This window comes from Prosopis cineraria, unplaced genomic scaffold, assembly GCF_029017545.1.
Source record: "Prosopis cineraria cultivar Desert tree isolate PC_DT_omini unplaced genomic scaffold, ASM2901754v1 PC8, whole genome shotgun sequence".
NCBI classification, from domain to species: Eukaryota; Viridiplantae; Streptophyta; class Magnoliopsida; order Fabales; family Fabaceae; genus Prosopis; species Prosopis cineraria.
In genome coordinates, this window is record NW_026555339.1 from 34,280,151 (window position 1) to 34,288,948 (window position 8,798).

Consider the following 8,798-nt stretch of genomic DNA (forward strand, 5'->3'; position numbering starts at 1 on the left):
TCATTAGAAATATGTGTACATATATATATATATATATATAATCAATTTCCAAACGCTATATTTATGTACACACTCGAGTAACTTTTTAATTTTTGGGTAAATCTTCAGGCTTGTAATTATGCTTCTTTTAATTATAGACTTTTTTCTTGTCCCTGGAAAGAGTTATTTTATTAATGGTTCAAGATAAGCATATCAATATAAATTAATTAAGTATTTTCATGTAACTGTTTGACCAATCTCATTTTAAATTTTTTTCCTCAAATATGATTACCATAATAAAAAAGAAAACCATTCATGCAAGGAATCCTTATCATTTATTAGTAAAATATTTCATTGTAATAAAATTTACCTTCATAATTATGCAAATCTTATTGATCTCAAATCTTTCTATATAATATAAGCAGTTTGACTCTATTGAGTTTCTTTCAAGTTTCAAAAATTTTCCATATAAATAAGATAGTAGTATTTTTTGTTGGGTAACATAGCAAATTTATAAAACTAAAAGTCAGCTATAGACACATTTGGAAACCAGAAATTAAAAACAAAACATCTTTTTGGAACAAATGTAAGCTGAAGTGCAATTATTGCAATCCTAGAACAAAATCTAGACAAGAAGTATTGGGCATAATAAGTATGAACAAAAAAGACATCGACGAAAAGTAGAAAACCCAACGTTGGTGCTTAATGAACATCAGGGCAAAGCATATAGCTTCCAACAGAAGATGTAATCTCCCCTTATAGATTGTTTCTGAGGACCATTCATGTAGTACTTGGTGCTAAGAAATGATCAAAATTTGAACGCCTTCTCATTTTTGGACCTTATACACTGAACAACATAGCTTCCATCGGAATATGGTATTCCAGTTGACCTAATGAAGAGTCAAGAGGACATGTTGTCTTGGAAGTTGAGGCGTTTGATGTTGCTGGCTCTGACTGTGTGAATCAAGGAACCTACTACAATGTAAAAAGAAAGGACAATTCTGTCGAGCCAAAGTTATAACTTCCATAGGTAACGTGTTTGTTTTGAGATATCAGTTGATTCCTGCAAAACCATAGAGCATCAATGATAAACAGAGTGAAAGTGTGGCCTCCTTCATGATATTCAGAAATCCAATGAGCAAGCCGTGTAGCATGGATCTGGTACTAAGAGAATCTGTTCATAAAATCAAATTAGATCCAAACCAAACTGCTTTGGCAAAAGAGCTTTATAAGAATAGATGATCAATTGTTTCTCCTTGCGCTTCACAAAGTTGGCAAATATCGGGTTGTAGGCAAAGCATTACTAAAATCTTCCAAATCAAAATTTTGATTTTCGATGGTAAAACCAATTGCCAAAGGACAGGGTTTACTAAGTTTGTTACCAGTCAGTTTAGTCTCCATCAAAAACACAAATTATGGGTTATATTTATAGGCCAAAGTTCTTAATTAGAGAGAGAGAAGTGCATGAATATTTATCTTGATTTAACTCTAACCACTTGAGCTTACTTTCAATTCTCAATTTTCACTTGAGATTTTCTCCACAAAGTCAACCAAAGTTAATCTACTTCAATGAAAACCCTCTCAAAGAGCAACCATTGGAGTGCAAATATACAAAATGAAATCACATAAGGTTGGTAAGAAATGAATATGTCCATCTTCATAAATAATCCTATTTATAGTTGAAATCAATGATAGATCCATTAGACTCATCAAATTAGCTATTAGAATGTTGAGCTTCTTTCCTTTGAGTTTCTCCAAAAATGAAGATGTTGATCAGTGCTTTACGATAGAGTTTTTGGCTCATGACAAGAAAGGTAATGAACAATTAAATACATTTAATGCTTTGATAAATGGTTGGTGAGAAGAATGCTGGTAGAGAAAACACAATACAAGTAGTAAAGAATTAAAACAAGGTATAATCTTACCCAATGTGGTTTAAAATGAATTATACAAAATACTTAGACCCTGTTTGGTTCAAGGGAGGGGAGGGGATGGAGGGGGAGGGGGAGGGGGAGGAGGAGGGGAGGGGGGCATCCCCCCAAATTGGGGGGGAGGTTTTGGAGGGGAGGGGAGGAGAAATTTTTTAAAATTTTCCCTCCCCTCCTCTCAACCAAACAAAGCCTTAAAGAAACTTAGAAAAAATTGAAATCAAATATTGAAGCTAAGTAGCTCGTTTGTACCTTAAATTTCTTTTTTTATAGACAATTATATACATGTTAAACAATATCTTCTCTAATTTATTATTATCAAAATTAAGGTTCAACAATTACTACTAACTTAAATAGAAATGAAGTCATGTTAAATTGTGAACTTATTAAATAAAAATGACTTTTGAAATTGATGTGGTACTAAACTACTACTGCTAGTAGATTAAACAGCTGGATTCGTCAAGTGATCTCTCAAAAGAGGGCTGAGTGTGGTCACTTTTCTCATCGACAAGTGTGAGTGTGAGGTGATGATGTGATTGACGACATCCTTTTTTTTTTTTTTTTGGTGTAGGTCGAGTGTAAGTGAGAGACTGCTCTAAGCATGGGCATTTGTGTCTCTGGGATTTAGGGTTGATGAGTGGGTGAGTACAAAAAGGATTGATGATAATTTGGGCTTTTGGTGATTTATGGAAGGGTTGAGGCTTACTATTGTCGAATTCAAGATGGATCATCATCATCATTGTTTGGATTTCAAGCGAAGAAGGGAAAGGGTCTTCTCAAATTGCATTTTCAAGGATAAAAATCTCCTATGGGTGCCTCTAGGACTAGCAATATCAAAGACGGATTTGAAGCTAGGGTGGTTGGGATTTTTGGCAAGAATGAGCGAAAGGGAAGAACTTGTTTCGAATCATCTATGTATTATTAGTAATATTTGTAATTAGCTCTTGGAAAGGGAAATTTTTTAGGAAATTTTTGGAATTTATTATTTTTTTTCAAATTTTATTGAATATTATTTTAATTTCCTAGACATGTTCTGTTGATTTTAATATTTTCGTAGGTAATTGATCTGCAACTAAATTGTGCATAACTCGAGTTAACTGGTCACCATTTGAGGAGATGCGGTATCATCCTATAAGAGCATTTGACACATAATTTTTTCTTCTTTTTTAGTTTCTTATACAAAAACTCATTGTAACTCTTGGATCAACATATCAAAAATGTTAGCTATTTTTCCTTCAAAGAAAAATGAATGAAACTACCTATAAATTGTAAGGAAAGTGTGAAGTCTAAATAGAGAAACTTGTTACACTTACTTATTTTATTTTGTCTAATTATTGAGATTCTTTATAACATGTGATATTAGAACCATGTTGTAATTCCACATTCTGAGACCACTTGTTATAAATAATTTCAATCTCTACTTATTTTATTTTATTTAATTAATAAGATAATTTGTATGATATCTTTGATGCATTCAATAATAGCAGAGGTCATATAACACGTGACATTAAAATCAGGCTTTGATATCATGTTCTGATATCACATTTTACAAACCAATATATCAAGGCAAAATGTGAAGGAGACTATCTATAAATTGTAGGTAAAGTATGAAGTCTAAATCATAAATACTTTTTTTAAACTTACTCATTTTAATTCATGTAATTTTTGAGATATTTAATAATACGTGATATTAGAATATCAAACCATTTATGTGTTATATAATATTTCAATTTATACTTATTGCAATATCTACTTATAAAGTAATTCCATGTTTTGCTACCTAGACTACAACCCAATTTGACTTTCAGTGTACTTGCAAATAAGAAAGAAATTAAGAAAAAAATATGCAAGTAAGTATATCTTTTGCTCAATAACAAATATACTGCCCCCGTCTCTATATATAAGGTATTTTTAATCGAATCATGCAAACTAATAAAAGTTGATTATCTAATTAAAAGTACAATAACATTTCAATTTTACCCCTAATTATTGTAAATAAAAAATGAATCTATTTTTTCAAAGTAAATTAATGAGAGTACTTATCTTTTTCTCTTTCTAATTTAATAATGGTATAATGGTCCATTCATTAAAAAAATGTTAACAACCCCTTATATTTAGAGACAAGAAAAAGTTTTAGAAGACTTTTTATATATAGAGATGGAGTGAGTATGTTTTAAAAATATACACTAAGGCAAAATGTGAAGAGTTATCTTCCAACAATCCATTATAACTCAATCTTGTCATCCTCCATTCACATCTCAAGAGAAATGGATATTAACTGCTATTTGTTTAATCAAGAATTGCAACGGGCATTTAGGTCCAATAATAAAGTTAAAGAAGAAAGAAATTCACATCAGATTTCCATGACTGTTGAAGAAATGGGAGACACTCCTCTGGGATTCATTACTTTGTCTTCCTTCACAAGATGAGTAGAACTAAATTTATTGGCCAACTTGACAAAGAGGGGAAGATGGTGAGATTACAAACACTACCACAGAAAATACTCATACTTGACGCTTCTTTTTCCCAATACTTGACGGTTAAAAACCGTCAAATAAGGGTGCGACATATATTAAAGAAATAATACTTGACAGTTAAAAACCGTCAAGTATTAATCTCATACTTGACGGTTATTTGAAAACAACCGTCAAGTATATGAAGTAAATATGCACTTCTCAAAATAAATACTTGACGCTTGTTTCAAAACAAGCGTCAAGTATTTGAAAATACTTGACGCTTGTTTTGAAACAAGCGTCAAGTATTTATGGCCAATGTTCTTTTGGCCATAAATACTTGATGCTTGTTTCCTTATAACCATCAAGTATTTACAAATACTTGACGCTTGTTTTGAAACAAGCGTCAACTATATTGATACTTGACGGTTATTTTGAAATAACCGTCAAGTATTAATGACATAATTTTTTTTATATGGTGGCTGCTTTTACAGCAGCCCCCTGCATAAAGATACAGATAAAGATAAAAAATAAATGTTTGTAATAGTATTTCTTATCTAATTAACATAAAAATTCCTATACATTTAACCTTAAAATCTAAACTTATTTGCAAACTAATGTTTCAAAATTAAGTGGCCTATCCCATAAAAATTGGCCCAAAAATGTGTATATAAATGTAACTGACTATTGTACCGGCCTAACTATTGTTGCTACCCACATATTGAAAACACATTGGGCCACCTCTTCAAGGACCTCTTCTACATGTGCAGTCGTATAATGAACGCAATAGACGTCCTCGAAGTACTGTAAGCAAATAGTTACAACAATTTCAAGTTAATAGGTAGCTAATTAAAATTGTTTAAAATTTATAATTGAAGTGTAATTAAATTTTATATATATATATATATACCTTGTTAGATAATGTGGTAGGGGCATGAGTGATAATGTCCTTCATGAACTTCATCAAGCAATAACCACAGTCATTGCTCTGATCTGGCTGGAATGGACACTATAAAAAAAACACATATCAATGAAATTGCAAAATATAATGAGACAATTTCTTGATTAAAAACTTGACCAATTAAATGAATACCTTAACAGTGACCCATTTCTCTGAAGATTCGAATGCCCTCATCTTAGGGAACACAGTCATATCAGTCGCAGTGCGATACAACACCATAGCTCTAAGAAGGAATTATGGAATGAATGTGAGAAATATATATGAATGAAAACTAAAATTAAAAAGAAATAACAAGTAAAAAAATCTAACTTACTCATTAAAAAGTACCACCATATCTTCCCTGTTGCTTGGCTCTCCATTAAGGGGATCGAGATACCATATTTTTGGAGCAACGGGATTAACCACAATAAGCATCCAGTGTCCCCTAACAAGAAACAGCACATGTTACTAAACAAATAAATATAAAAAATATTTACTCATAATAAGTATTAATAACTCACCCTTGGCAGTAAGGAGCGAGAAATAAAGTATCTTCGCTGCTCCCCTTTCTCGAAATTGATCCGAAAGCATTCTTGCTTGATTTTCAAGGGCTTCCTTTGTAATATTATTGTGGGGAGAGACATTATGAGGATTAACCAGCTTGATCTTTGACTCGAGGCCACCAGGAACCACGAATGAGGTATAAAGGTAACTTGGGTGAAAAAATATACAAGTTAATATGCTTGCATACTCACACACATAAATAATTCAAGAAATTAACTAATAAATGTTGAAGAATTACCTCATGTAGAAAGTCATCAAACTAGTGCTCGCCATATCGTGCTTAAGGATTTCATTCAAAATTTCATCCCGAACGACTTCAAATGATGCTCTACCAAATAGCCCATCGTCAAAATTAATGATATCCCTATCGGCTCTTGACGAATCATCCTCGTAGCCGAAGCATAGGTCTCAAGAGAGTCACGGAATTTGTTTTCTACAACAGGCATAAGCACTGCATGTTGCGAAACCATGACTGACTCTTTAGTATGGCCTGACACCTTATCCTTCAATTTGCTTTTCCCCTTTGGCTATACAATGAAAAATTTAGACATATATATATATATATTAAAGATTTTAAATAATTATATAAATCATATATACCTTTTTCTTTGGTGGCAAGGGGTCCTTTGGCGGCTTTAGGTCCTTTGTCAGCTTTGGTATACCAACCATAACAAGGTGGTTGGGCCATGCAACGAAGCTCCCCAACGCATCTCCTACCATCTGCATCTCATCGGTAGGATAAGGTAATGGATACTTGGGGTCAATTGCAACAAGCAAGGAAACCCTAATGCAATCGGGCGGGAGGGGAAGGTTATGGATTGTGTCCCCGACAATGTTATACACGCGTCCCGTTGCAACTACTTTGCGTGATGGATCGTTTGTTAAACAGTTGCAATCATTCTCGCCCTAAATAAATGAAGAATGTTAGTTGTTTAGATAAAAAATTAGTTGAGCAAATTTAAAAAAGAAAATGCATTACCTCGGGTATTTTGTCTGAAGGGACTGTGCAGCTATCTTTTCCGCTGGGGCTAACGTCACCCAAAAGCCTCCCAGGGATCTAGCCCTTCAATAGCATGTTAATTAACTTTGCTTGGGCTTCTAGCTGTTGCTTCATAACAGCTTGCTCTTCTCTCAACTCTTGGACTTCGGATAAAGAAGTCGATGTTCGCTTCTTAATCTTGTCAAAGTATTGCTTCTTTGTGACACCGAAGCCAACACCCCTAACACGAGCAGGGTGGTCAGGGGTCCCCAACGCTCTAGCTAAGATATCCTCATGCTCAGGAAGCTTGCCCTGTGATACTTCTTGAGAGAGGGAATCCTGTGAAAAGTAGAGCTAATTAGTATGCCTTTTAATAATCATTTATTAATTGATAGATAAGAATAACACTTATAATTTTTTCAGCAACCTCTTTCACACGAGGGTTGTCAATCACTCCATCTTTATTTGTTCGTGCCAATGCCCAGAGCCTTTGGCGGGATATAGTAACATCCGATCCCTCGACCTCAACTTCTTTCTTCTCCACACCTGCATACCCTAACCTCCCTGCTCTGTAAGGGTATTCATTCTTGGCCACTCTCTTCTTATTTTGGGCACTCAGTTCCTTTAATCAATAACAAAAATATCCTGTTAGTACACATAGATATATTCAATAAAAGGCACTAAAATTTAAATTTTAGAAACATAAATACCTTAAATTCCTTCTCGCGCCGAGAGACAACAAAAGTATCCCAATCTTCTTGCTTTACTGAAGGCTGTAATAGGGGAGGAACTTAGGCTACAAATTCAGCATCAGGGTTTTTCAAATATTTTTGTGTAATAAAATGTCTGAAAGACTGTAATGCCCTCCCAGCCTTTTGAAGGACAAAATCCTTCTTGCTCTCATCTATTTCAAATCCTGACTGTAAAATAAAATAAATATGTTAGGTGCATCAATTTATAATATTATAATAGAATATAACTTAGTCAAATGCAACTTACAGATACAGTCTCCCAAACAATGTCCTTCGTGGCTTGATCAACTTTGCACCAAGATTTCTGCGTGATAGGTACAGTTGTCTTTGCCACAACCCCAATATAACTTATAAACTTTGCAGATTTGATGGCTTGGCCTTTCTTGTTCCATTGCACTGATATTTTTTTCCCTGCTGCTCTTGTTTTTGTGACTTCTTCCATTATTGTTAGGCCTTGCTGGATATTGTAATATTCCTGTTCCAATTTTTTTTGTGACAACGGAGCATCAGTAGAAGTTGTAGCGGGATCTGATGGAGGAATTTCAGTGGACTCAGAATCTGAAGCCATTTACCTGTAACACAATAAAATTCCAAAATTAATCAACCATGATTAATTCAAATATAATTGACTATATTAATTCAAACATGAAACAAAAATGGCATAATTAATTCAAAGGTTACATGTTCAAGTTGCTCCTTTTCGTTTCCTTAACTTGGGTTTTTTACTTCCCCCTTCTTGAAATATTTTCTTCTTATGCTGAAATAATTTACCCCTCTTTAAAATCCAAATGCCTTCATTATGATCATTTCTCATGTATAGAGCTTCATCAACAGTGTCGTTACTTTGATTTGATGTCCCTTCGAATGGGTCATCTTCAATTGCTACATTTTCATTTATTTTTTCATGTAACATAAGAATAGACCACCCCTTATTAGCAGGTTTAGGGATATAAAACACTTGTTTGGCTTGTTGCGCTAAAATAAAAGGCTCATCCTTATACCCTTCCTTGTTTAAATTGACTTGTACAAAGCCAAATTGATAATTAAATTTCAAGCCATTTTTTCGATTAATCCACTTGCACCCAAAGACTAGAACTCAAAAGGATATGTAATCTAAATCCCATATATGCTCAATTACACCAAAGTATGACATGTTTGCATAGATAGGATTTTTATCCTTAGTGCTGAAAATATACATGGAAT

General features: G+C 33.5%; 1 long non-coding RNA gene across 1 annotated transcript; it reads right to left on the reverse strand.

Annotated features, from left to right (window-relative positions):
• Positions 1-4,893: 4,893 nt before the first annotated feature.
• LOC129317912 (uncharacterized) lies at positions 4,894-5,337 on the reverse strand. The gene is made up of 2 exons (XR_008595090.1): positions 5,271-5,337; positions 4,894-5,164 (listed from the first exon to the last, which is right to left on the reverse strand). It is a non-coding gene; the product is annotated as an uncharacterized LOC129317912 (long non-coding RNA).
• Between the last annotated feature and the right edge of the window lie 3,461 nt (positions 5,338-8,798).